The following is a 13,097-nucleotide window of genomic DNA, read 5'->3' on the forward strand; positions in this document are numbered from 1 at the left end:
CTTGGAACGCAATGCTCTAGTAGGACAGTAGGGTATAATGAGTTCTTTAAGGTAAGATGGCGCCTGCCCATTAAGGGCTTTGTAGGCGAGAAGAATAATTTTAAATTATATCCTGTGTTCTATAGGGAGCCAGTGTAAGGCAGCCAGAACAGGAGTAATGTGGTCCCTTTTCCTAACTCTGGTTAGTACACGAGCTGCAGCATTTTGAATCAGCTGAAGCGACTTGACTGACTTCTTTGTACACCCTGATAATAAGGAGTTACAATAATCCAGCCTTGAAGTAACAAATGCATGGACTAGTTTCTCTGCATCGTTTTGAGGCAAGATATGCCTGATTTTTGCAATGTTACGTAGATGGAAGTAGGCGGTCCTTGAAATCGATTTTATGTGGGCGTTAAAGGATAAATCCTGATCAAATATAACACCAAGATTCCTTACAGTCTCACTGGAGGCCAAATTAATGCCATCCCTAGTTAGTATATCTTTAGATAATTTGTTTCGTAGATTCTTTGTGGCAAGTACAATAACTTCAGTTTTGGTCGTGTTTAACATAAAAAAATGTAAGGTCATCCACGTTTTTAAGTCCTTGAGGCAGTCTTGAATTTTATTTAGATGATTAATTTCATCAGGCTTGATTGATAAATATAGTTGAGTATCATCCGCATAACAATTAAAGTTTATAGAATGATTCCTTATAATATTGCCGAACGGAAGCATATATAATGTGAACAAAATAGGTCAGAGCACTGAGCCCTGTGGCACTCCATGGCTAACTTTGGTTTGCATGGAAGATTCATCATTGACACGTACAAACTGAGAGCGTTCAGATAGATAGGACCTAAACCAGGCTAAAGCAGTTCCCTTTATGCCAACTAAGTGTTCTAGTCTTTGCAATAGGATATCATGGTCGATAGTATCAAATGCAGCATTGAGATCAAGCAAAACAAGAATAGAGACAAGTCCCTTGTCTGAGGCTATTAGAATGTAATTTGTGACTTTAACCAGAGCTGTCTCTGTGCTATGATGTGTTCTAAAGCCAGACTGAAAATCTTCAAATAAATCATAGTTTTTTAAGTAATCACACAGCTGTTTTGCGACTGCTTTCTCAATAATTTTTGAGAGGAACGGAAGATTAGAAATAGGTCTATAGTTGGCTAAAACCTCTGGATCGAGGTTGTGCTTTTTAAGAAGCGTTTTTTTATCACTAATACTTTGAATGATTGTGGAACATAGCCTGATAATAAAGACATATTCATAATATTTAATAAAGAAGTGCTAATTAATGGAAAAACTTCTTTTAACAGCTTAGTTGGAATCGGGTCTAAGATACACGTAGATGGTTTAGAAGAGAGAATCATTGAATTTAATTGTTCAAGGTTTATGGCTGAAAAGCATTCTAGCTATATATCTAGTGTAATATTAGAACTTACCTTTCCGGGAGCTGTTGATAACACTATACTGGTCAAAGGCAAGAGGTCATTAATTTTGTTTCTAAGAGTAACAATTTTATCGTTAAAAAAGCACATCAAATCATTACTACTGAGTGCTATGGGAATAGAAGGCTCAGTCGAGCTGTGGCTCTCTGTCAGCCTGGCTACAGTGCTGAAAAGAAATCTTGCATTATTCTTATTCTCATCTATTAATGAAGAGTAGTAGGCTGCTCTCGCTTTACGCAGTGCTTTCTTATATTCATTGAGAGTAATATGCCAAATTAAACGAGATTCTTCAAGTTTAGTGGAAGGCCATATCCTTTCAAGTTGTCTCGACTTTTGCTTTATTTTGCGGGTTTCGGCATTATGCCATGGAGCTAATCTATGTTGTTTTATTTTCTTCTTTTTTAAAGGAGCAACAGAGTCTAATTTTATTCGCAGCGCATCTGTAGCACTATCAACAACATGATCAATTTGGGGTGGTGTACATTTTGTAGAAGTTTCCTCCCTTACATTCAGACATGCTATCAAGTTAAGTATTGGTGGAATCTCTTCCTTAAATTTGGCTATAGCACTAACAGATAGGTTTCTGCTGCAGGAGCTTTTGACTAATGCTTTGTTGTCTAGTAACAGTACTTCAAAAGTTACTAACAAATGGTCGGATAAAGCAGGATTATGCGGTTCGACTAATAGTTGCTCAATTTCAATACCATAAGTCAGAACAAGGTCGAGAGAGTGGGTTGGTTTATTTACACTCTGACAGAAACCAACAAAATCTAATATAGAGTTAAATGCAACAGTAAGGCTATTTTTATCATCGTCAACATGAATATTAAAGTCACCTACGATAATTACTTTCTCGGTTTTAAGTACCAAAGCTGATAAAAACTCAGAGAATTCTGAATAAGGACCTGGTACACTGTAACAAATAAGATTGGCTGCAAAGTTTTCCAGGTCGGATGCGTAAGACTGAAAACGAGGCTTTCAAAGGAGGTATAATTTAATTTTTGTTTAGTATTGATAAGTAAACTTGAGTCAAAGATTGCTGCAACTCCACCTCCTCGGCCCGTGCCTCCGGCAATATGAGTATTGATATGGCTGGGTGGAGTGGCCTCATTTATGCTGACATATTCTTCATGTCTCAACCAAGTTTCAGTGAGACAGCATATATCAATATTATAATCTGATATTAAATCATTTACCAATATTGCTTTAGATGCTAGAGATCTTATGTTTAAGAGACCACATTTAATCTTCCTGTTTTGTTGCACTGTAGTAGTTGTTACATTTACTTTTATTAGGTTATTATTAGGCTTTGGCGGTATGACGGTATTACGGTATACCAGGGTATTTCGAAATCCCGTCGGTATGATTTTCAATACCGTGACGTCACAGACTGTGCGCCAAATCACAGATGCGTTTCATTCTATTACACTGACACAGAGTTTTGACAGGGACGACATTGGTTGTAATGCACAGCACGTGCCAGCAGAGGGCAGGGGAGGGCAGTCCGTCTTTCCCGCTCTCAGAGCTCAGCACAGAGCTGAGCTGAGCAAGATGGTGGCAGCATTTGCCGGCCCCGAACTCGGACAACTAGTAAAAAAGAAAAATGCCTCTGCACCTGTTTGGGACTATTTTGGGTTTACTCGTCGCCAGTGACTTCATCCAGCACAACGAGAGACAGAGGCACTTCTTTGGGAATGTTTAAGACGGGGTGAGTGAGTGTTGACATTTTTGAATCCTATGCAACTGGTTGATGGTTTTGTAGTCGAGGTTGGACGGTTTTAAAAAAGAAAGCATTTACGTGCTAAACATTCACGCGAGTAATCCAATGAATCAAATGGAAATAAGTTTTTTAACACATGCACGGAATAATATTGCCAAACTAGTTAGTGAATATAGTATAGCAAACTTTATTCAATAAGTCAAGTATTTACTCCTGGAAAATGTTTATGTATGATGATATATTGTTAACTTAGCTCACAATGGAAACAACGTCGGACATCTACAAACGCGTCCTGTATCCGATCTCGAAATGTGCCATTTGCACAATGTGTCATGTATGCAGCCCTTGTTTTGCACTTGCGCGCACGTCGCGGCACTTTGCGAGCGTCTACCGGCTCGGGCTGCATTTTACACCGAACATATAATATACCGTTCGAAACATCTATTTGCCGCCGAACGCCACCTCGCTCAAGTCGACCCAAGTCATACCGTCATATACCGTATAGCATGGTATGATGTCAGCAAGGTATGACGGTATGAAAAAAATGATACCGCCCAAGCCTAGTTATTATGTATGACACCTCTATTAGGTTTTACCTTAAATTGTCCTTGGGCAGACAAACACACCGTTAATATTGGGTATTTTATTGGGTTCGGGATTCCTATGGATGACTGCCTAGGAGAGAGCGCAGAGAAGCGTTTAAGACTGCGACTCCGCCTCCTGGTCTCAACCAGTGCTTGAATTGGAATAAAAAAGGTGCCAGTACTCTAAATCAGCAACAAGTATTTCGCACAAAGTCATAGTATGTCCTATAATGCTGGTGGGTTTGTCTCTTTACTGTATATTTTAGAAAGGCTCACTGTACTTAAACAAAAGGACTCAGGATGCATCTGAGATTAGAGGGGGTGCAGTGGTAAAGTGCAATTTTTATAAGTGGGGAGTGGACCTGACACCCTCTAGTCTAGGGGGGTCCGGGGGCAATCTCCCCCGGGAATTTTTTTTTTTAAATATTGAAGTTAGATGCATCAATCTGGTGCAATTTGAGAGCAAAATGAAGAGATATATGGATACCTCTCAACATCCATAATGAAACAACTGTAAACAGATTGACTTTTTCTTTATGGATATAAAAGAAAGTAAAGCTTGACTCCTACTGGCTGGTTAAATGACTCCTCGTCCCTGAGGCCACTACCAGTTTTTTGTGCCATTTTGCTGGATTTATTTGTCAATAGCGTTGCTGCACAAAGTGATAGCCCTCTAGTTTAAATCTACTACCCAAAAAGAAACATATGGAGATGGGTTACTATTTAAAAAAAATTGCAAATCTATTTGGGAACAGTGGGGCCGGGCCTCAAATCCTATAGGGGGGTCCGGGGGCATGCTCCCCCGGTAAGATTTTTTTTTAAATGTTGGACTTAAATGCATCAATCTGGTGCATTTTGAGGGGGAAATAAAGAGACTACACCCATATGAAACAAAAATGTATACATTTAAATAATCATAAAATCATAAGTACATGGCCATAACCAATAACATACAATATCCAATAGGAAAAAACATTGAAACTTGTTAATTTATTTGTTTTTGGTTCATTTATAGTTGTGAGTGTGTCTGGGCTCCTGCATCAGCCTCTCCTGTCTCCCTCCTCTCCCCCCTGCTCCTCTTTGAGGCAACAGCAAAGACTAGTTTTAGCTCTCAACAAGTTTATCTTACCTTTTTTATGGCACCAGATGCTAACAACAATACACGTAACCGGTGTGCACGCTTTCTCGCTCGCTCGCGCCACACATACACCAACACACACCCTCCCGAGCTTGAATGACACACAGAGACCAATCGAGGGCATTAGTATGATCTGTATGAAAGTGGCAATGTCGGCAGGCCACGTCATGTAGACAGCCAGTCCCCCTCTGTGAGGCAGAGTCAGACCCACATTTGCGCTGCGTTGCGTTTACAATATATACGTATATTGCCGGCGGCTGAGTACCGGCATTTTACTGAGTACCGGCACCTTGCCGGTACTCAGTAAGAAGTGCCGGTACCACATGGGTAAAAATCAGAAGTGCCGGTACTGCGTACCGGTGAGTACCGGCCCAATTCAAGCACTGGTCTCAACTCCAGTTTGTCATGGATTAAGTCCACAAAGCCCTGAAATGTTTGCCGAAATGAGATTGGCACCTTCCAAAGTAGGATGAATGCCGTCTCTCTTAATCAGACCAGGTTTTCCCCAGAAGGCTGAATAACAATCCTACTGTGGGAATATCTGTTAGATATGTGAACGGGTTGGTGGGGACCTGTGGGTTTCGCGTTATGCCCCTTCTGAACAGTCACCCAATCTCCCTAATGCTCGGGAGTTGCCGGGGGACGGCTAAGAGGAGCTACCTTTTGCCGGTCCGCACCGGCTAACATGGGCTTTACTGTAGCTGAGTTACTTTCTAAGATGCGGAGCCGGGCTTCTATGGCTATGATTCCCGCCTCCAACCTAACAACTATACTACATTTAACACATGTATCGGTACCAGTAAAGGAGGTAGGGAAGTAACCAAACATGAGACAGTTAGAGCAGGAAATAGCACCCGAGGGTGGGGAAAGAGCCATGGCTAGCTATCAAGCTAAAGTAGCTACCGTTAGCAAACCCGAAAAGAGTGTAGGCGATGGAGTTACAGTCGCTAAGAGAAGGAGAGTTGTGAGTGCTTAAGCTGTAGTAACGTGTGATTACAACGTCACGCAGTTGCCGTGATCAAGAGTTTTAAAACGATCGATTAAGTTTAAGATAATAAGCTATCAGCAACAGAACAGGCACACGGGATACCCGGAGATGACAACAACAACAACCGGAAGTTACAACATGCTTACCGCAATACTGGTCCGTGTAGAAACAGCAGTAGGGTCTAGTTGCGGCCGCGGACAGTGGAGGACATGTGCTACTGGAATTGCACAGTGGAAAATAATGTATCTGTGCCACCATTTTAGATGCAGATTTAGTTAAACTAATAAGTTTGCGCTGTGGACCAACACCATACATTGACGGGGAAGGGGGAAGCAATAAAGATAACACCATTAAACAGTTACACAACACAACAGAAATAATATCGATAGCAGCGTCCCTAGCAACCACCTTGGTAACAATGAAAACATTGTATAGACTAGGGGTGCACCGAATGGGAAATTCTTGGCCGAAACCGATACCGAAAATAGGAAACAGTTGGCCGAAAACCAAATGCCGAAAGGCCGAAAATGATTAATAGAAATATATATATATATATAATGTATACATTTTTTACCAATGTTGTTCAGCTGCCTGATTATGGAAAAATAAATGATTATGGCAAAACTTAACTTAAATAATAATCACTATTATGGGTCCGTAAAACATTTATTCAGCACTTTTGAATGCATACAGTACATTAATTCCAAGTCAAGTGCATTTTCTTTTCTCTATAGGATAACTACAACAAAGTGCATTCAGAACAAAGCCAAGGTGCTTTAAAACTGCATAAACATCTAGGCCAGTAGGCCTACAACAAAATAGTGTAAATAAAGACTGTAACAGCCAGGCCTTCAACAACAACAAATGCACCTATAAGTGCATGCATACAAATGTGCAAACTGGATAAATCCACATGAATGTAACTATTTACAAATGAAATTACAATTGAATTTCGAGTATCTGTAAATAAGGCTGTCTGTCCTCAAAATAAAAGTAGTAAACATTGTATAAAGATACATAAAGTGAAAACTGGATACAAAATCCACAATCAATTACAAATTAAATTACAATTTCAAGAATCTGCAAATAAGGTGGTCTGTCCTCATGAGCAATGTAAACAACATTGTATCATTTCGATACCGAAAGTACAATATATTGAACACTTTGCTGCTGTCATTTCCCCCTAATGATAACCTGAGATGGTGAATTATAACTCACAATGAAAATTGTTCAGGAAAGTGGGTATAGAGTAGACATGTAGAACTAGATAAGCTTATGATAAGCCAGCCTTGTCTACTTATTAAGGAAAAGTGGGAGGTTCTTTTTAATGAACATTAGCTTCTCTGCTTTATCAGCCATAAGTCTGTTCCTCTTCTCATCAAGCACATGAGTGGCAGCGCTGAACAGTCTCTCGCTGTCAGTGCTTGTGATTTGATCTTACTCCGCATATTTGTCCGGGTGTTTTGATTTCAAGTGGTGGATTAATCCCGAAGTGGTGAAAGTCTTTGCAGTTACACCCCCTCGAGAAATGTCAGCTGAACACGTTTTACAAATCGCAATCCGCGCCTCTTTCTCTGATATTTTTAAATATCTCCAAGCGGCAGACATGTTGGCTGTGAGCCAGCCGCGAGCATGGTCGCGCGCCGTGCTTGTCGCCGCGTTTTGATTACGTCATCACAACAACACTTTAGCTTACCAACGTAACCCTGTTCTCTGACATTCGGTGATATTTTTTCGGTGCTAGAACCCTTTCGGCCGAAAGCCGAAAGGGCCTTTTTAACCATTTTCGGCCGAATATTCGGTGCATCCCTAGTATAGACACAATTTCCTGAAGTAATCTTCATAATAACTAGCAAACTAAAGATCATGTACATCCACTGCACACATAATCTGAAATAACAACTCATATTTCTTGCATCAAATCGCATTTTAATGGCCAAACTAACTTTAAAATAGGTCTTTTACACCGAGAATAAAACGAAGTTCGGCCATGTTTTTTTTTTCTGAGGCGTTTTTGTAGAAATACTACGTCCTACGTTGTGGACCAACGTAGTTGATACACGTTTTTTTGTGAGACTGGGTTGGAAAAGCATAATAGGGCCTCTTTAACATGAAAATCCTATCTACCAGCAGTGTTTCTGTTTAGGTAAAAGTCCAAGAGTTGTATCAGCAAAATATACTTAAAGTACTAAGTGAGTACTCATTATGCAGCTGAATAAGTAAGAGGGGGAAATGAAGATGGGAACGGAGAGGTGAGCGGAGGTGAAAATACAGCCGTATTGTTTCCTAGCACCAGGACGAGATTGTACCTCTGTTGCCTTCAGTTTCAGTCAGGCAAGACAGACTGCTCACTCTCTGTCTGTCTCTCTCTCATGCAGTTACATACTCTCTTGCTCTCCCTCCCTTTCTCCCTCACTAAAAAGTGTTCTACTGAAGGGAATTCAATCACTATAATGAATCTGAGGCCAGGCAGCAATCTTCTTCACATGAAAAATTCTGAGGGGTTATGGAATTTGTTAAATGAATAGCTTGGAGGAGTTAAATGGCCATGTGGTAAATGTGCAGTATGTGTCTAAGTGTGTGTGGAATTTGGCACTTGTGTGTTCATATGTGCTTTTATTTTGCTGCCACTTACAAGTGTGTGTTTTGTGTACACTGGCTGCATGCAGGTTCTTTTACTTACCCCGCGACATTAGGCAGTCATTTTTATGAAGCATCATTCTGTGTGTGGGAGTTGTGGAATTTTGCCGATTCTGATTGGTTATGGTTACAAAAACCACTGTCAGAGACAACGTGTTTGTTTTTCTGATTGTCTTTTTCTATTTTGTCCCATCTTCCTGGCTTCCTTCTCTGCAATTGTTACCTCACTGGTTCTCAAACGGTTTCAGGACACTCAAAGATAAATTGCAAAACAAAAAGGGAATTTTTAAGGTGTGTCTCTGCTTTTATCGAACAGCATTTCCCATGAGCCCTAGATCTGTGCAGGTTAGTTGTCACAGCCCAACAACAGAGGCTAGTCCCAGAATAAATCAGGGGAAGTTCAGAAATATCCGTTTAAAAAAGCAGGAAATTATTTCAAAGGAGAACGCAGTTCATTTCTTTTACGATTTATTGGCGGTATTAGCCTTTATTGGAGTGCAACAGTGTTGAAAGAGGGAGAGAGAGGGGATGACATGCGTGTGGTTCCAGGCAGCATTTGATCCCTAAAATATGGATCTTAAGCTTTACCAGGTTGATTAAAGAAGAAGACACTAAGTTAGCAGCATTGCTAGCCCTGGTAATTTTTATGGGATTTTTTTTGTAGTTGGTTAAAGTCAGAAAAGTGACAAGTAAACCCTCGGAACATGCTACACATTTTCAGAATAATAGACAAAAGAATGGAACATCAATTGACTGACTTAGCTACCTCGCTATTTGTCCAAAACCATGAAAAATAGCAACAAAAATATTTCTACTCTACTACTACACACCACCACTAGCACAACGTAAATTATAGTTATTCAAGAGATACACTAGGCCAGCTCGGCAATACTGTAGGTATCAATCTTTTTTTAAAGGGATCAAATATTCCATGTCTTTAGAATGGGTTACAGTAGTAATTGGAAATTAAAAGCACTCTCCCTTTATCTCCGTCAATTGACCAATGGATTTACTAATAGTTGATGGTCACTTTTCAAAAAGCTCAAATGTTTCACTAAAGATGCAGATCAAATAAAGATAGCATGAATCCATATGACCCCAACAAGATGTATTGACATTGGCCCCTATCCAAAGAAGTTTTGGAGTGACGAGTAAAGGTCTACCAGTATGAGGATGAGGATGTGCAAATTCCGTGACATATTACTGGTGAAATGCAGCAGGTAAATTCTTATAGTCAGTCCCATGTTATTTGAAGGGAACTTTAACATTTTCACAATAGGACAAATCCAATATCGTTTATATTTCTAAACCTCCACAACTTCACACTGCCTGCTAACATCACACTGAGTGCCATTATCCTGCAACAATAGCCAGCTCTGTACCACCTGAACATGCGGGTCAATAAAACCACAGAGAGACCGTGGAGCTGCAATAGAGATGCCAGGACTGGCTGTGGCTGTAATGAACTCTTAAGACCAGGAAGTACTGGCTGTGTGTGTGTGAGTGTGTGGGTGTGTGTGTTATGCATGTGTGTGACCATGAGTGTGTAAGTGCATGTAAATTTGCCAGTGCAAGAGTTTAGAAACATACATTTACATTTGTGTGTGTGTGTGTGTGTGTGTGTGTGTGTGTGTGTGTGTGTGTGTGTGTGTGTGTGTGTGTGTGTGTGTGTGTGTGTGTGTGTGTGTGTGTGTGTGTGTGTGTGTGTGTGTGTGTGTGTGTGTGTGTGTGTGTGTGTGTGTGTGTGTGTGTGTGTGTGTGAGATCAAGCCCAGTAGCTCATCAGTGTCAGGGCTGAAAAGGTTGTGGGATGAATGAGAGCAGAGAATCAAAGAGAGATTACACGTCTGACCATGTATCATCCTCGATATATTGAACGCAGCCTTTGTGGAGATGGGGGCCGCTTATAAAAAGTGGCATTGTGCGGCGGCTGAAAGAGCGTGTGGGCTCAACTCCATGACTAATCTGTCCCCCCGCATTATTTTATTCAATCTTCCCCCGACTTTATGTCTTCGACATTTTTGCTACACTCAGTAACTTTGAGTTGAATGGACAATTTTAAAGATTTTTAAAAAGGCGTTTGCTCGGGCCCGTACGCCGACAGAACAAAAAAAGAGACTATCTCTTTGTTTCAATGCATAATTTATGACTAAAAATGGTCCTCCGACTAATTCTAGCAGGCAGGGTAAAGTCTTGAGCACATTCTTTTTAGACTCAATATTGAAAAGAGTGTTGAATTTCTAAAGGGAAAAATGTGATAATGCATAAAAGGATTCCCTTTCTCTTTCTGGCTTCTATAACCCACTTCACCCAACGAACTCCCTTAGACAAAAAAACCACTCATATTCACTGGTACGTTAACACATGCATACACATTCACTGGCACAATTCACACAATCCATGTCTCTTCTTCTGTCTGTACAGTGTTCTTGATCCTGACTAGAAAAGCATGTCACATACGGTAGGGAGGGAGGCGTATGGCGCAGTGGATAGAGCCTTGGTGTTGGGATCAGGGGGTCACAGGTTCAAACCCCACTGCAGCCAGCATGTCGTTGTGTACCTGGGCAAGACACTTCACCCCAAATTTCTCCTGTGGGGATTGTCCACAGTATTGAGTATGTAAGTCGCTTTGGATAAAAGCGTCTAACAAGTAACATAGCTGTGTGACTCTGAATGACAAAACCCACCAGTGTCAATACAAAGAGCTGTATACAGCACTTGGAATACCAACTTGTTTTTTATTTGAACTCAGCATATCTACTCCTTGCCATTAACCTGTTAAGCACTGAGCCTGTTTTTCAGGTCTCAGGCTCGAAAATGAAATTTCCAGAACGAATGACTGCTGTATGATAATGATAAATGATAAACCTGTGAATTGGATGTAGAAAAGTCAGAATAAATACAGATGTTTTTTATTTTAAAGAAAATTCAGATTGAACATAGTAAAAACTGTAAATTATAGTGTCCGTCCAAAAATCATTTTTTACTTATAATGAAAACTACCCTTGGATGATGGTAAGGTAGACTAAAAGCTTTAGGAATCCAAAGTACAACATATAATACGTATCCTGTATCAAGATTGATGCAAAACAAGTGACATTTGACCTTTTTAGAGAGGTTTAGCAAAAGAAACTCCACCTCTGAGGTGATTTGGGTGGAAATGGCCGTTTTTACCGTTTCTCTGGAACCCATTGGTCGATTTTGGTGATTGACATCTCTTCTTGACCGCTAGAGCCAATATAATTGAAGGGGAATCTCCACATACACACACACCTTACCATTGAGAAATGAGAGCTATGTGCACGCAGTTTTGCATGAGAGCGAACCTATCTCTCGCTCTGACATCTGGAAACGGAAAAGCAGGTTCATTGCTTATGGATTATCAGAAATTATTTTAAAGGGACACAGACACATTGGATTAACCTATGGATTAACTTCAGCAGCGTTTGTATCATTGTAATGCCATTGAAGGCCACTTTTGACCAGACAGCGACAAAGGTAAGACATTTTGCCGTTTTTAGCTACCTAGCGCCACGTGTTTTGATGTCTGTTCTTGTTAATATCTTCGCGAGTTCTCATCATGGAGTGATAATATAGGTACCAATCGATTCTGTGTCTTCTCACGATGTGAATCGATGGGTTGGACGTGCAGCTACAATAAGTAATAAGGGTGTTATGAGTGAGTTTCTGTGCAGTAATGCGTTAGCATTTTTCCGCTCGTGGCTAATTCAGAGGCAGAGCGTTATGTGGGTTTAAAAAAAAAAAAAAAAGCTGAGTTTCTTCCCGTTACATGGATATAAAACATTCATAGTTTATTGAATATTAAGATGCCCTCAGACGCTGTTTCCTGCAGATGACACGTTTTTTCCCCCGGTATCGTGGGGGGGCGGTGTAGAACTGGTTAACTGAGCGAATTCTAAAATTAAGAAAACTGAAATACCAAAGCAGATGCAAAAGGATATAAATGCAGAGCTTACAAGTTAAGATATGATAAAGATACGTGCACATTTATATATGCCATACAATATTCCACAGTAAAGTATAACTTTAGCAGGCGGGTAGAGACATTTTCCTGTTGTATTGGGCCCAAACATGCAAACAAGAATAGCAATGTAGACGTTAATATGGAGGTAATTGAAAAGCAGTACAAAATATTTAAAAAGGACATATGCTCATTTCCAGGTTCATATTTGTATTTAGTGTCTCTACTGTGACATGTCTCCATGCTTTAATGTTAAAAAAACCTCTTTATTTTTCTCATACTGCCCGAAACCAGAGCCCAGTCTGCTCTGATTGGTTAGCTGGTCAACTCTCTTTTGATTTGTCAACCCATCACCCTCAGCCTGTCAAGTTGAATGTCTTAGTGCTAGTGCTACATAGTGATGTCACTAAGTTACATAATTTAAACAAAGGAGTCCTATATGTTATTTTAAATTAGGGAATTGCAAACATAATCAGCTTGCTCAGGTCATGTGCCACCATGTTTAAGTATAGTTTGGGTCAAGTGAGTGATTAAGAGTCCTAAATCAGGACAGGCAAATCCCAGCAGGGAAATCTGGATTACTTTGCAGTTTTAGCAAACAAAGTCTTGA

At 40.3% G+C, this 13,097-nt stretch overlaps 1 protein-coding gene across 1 annotated transcript in view; it reads left to right on the forward strand.

The window, feature by feature from the left end:
- Nucleotides 1–2,945: 2,945 nt before the first annotated feature.
- LOC307029609 (uncharacterized protein) overlaps nucleotides 2,946–13,097 on the forward strand; it is a gene marked incomplete at its 3' end in the record, with an annotated part of 56,692 nt that continues 46,540 nt past the window's right edge. Inside the window, exon 1 of the mRNA XM_079665689.1 lies at nucleotides 2,946–3,144. The remainder of the gene's footprint in view (nucleotides 3,145–13,097) is intronic.

This window comes from Notothenia rossii (assembly GCF_949606895.1).
Source record: "Notothenia rossii genome assembly, chromosome: 2".
In the NCBI taxonomy this organism is placed as follows: Eukaryota; Metazoa; Chordata; class Actinopteri; order Perciformes; family Nototheniidae; genus Notothenia; species Notothenia rossii.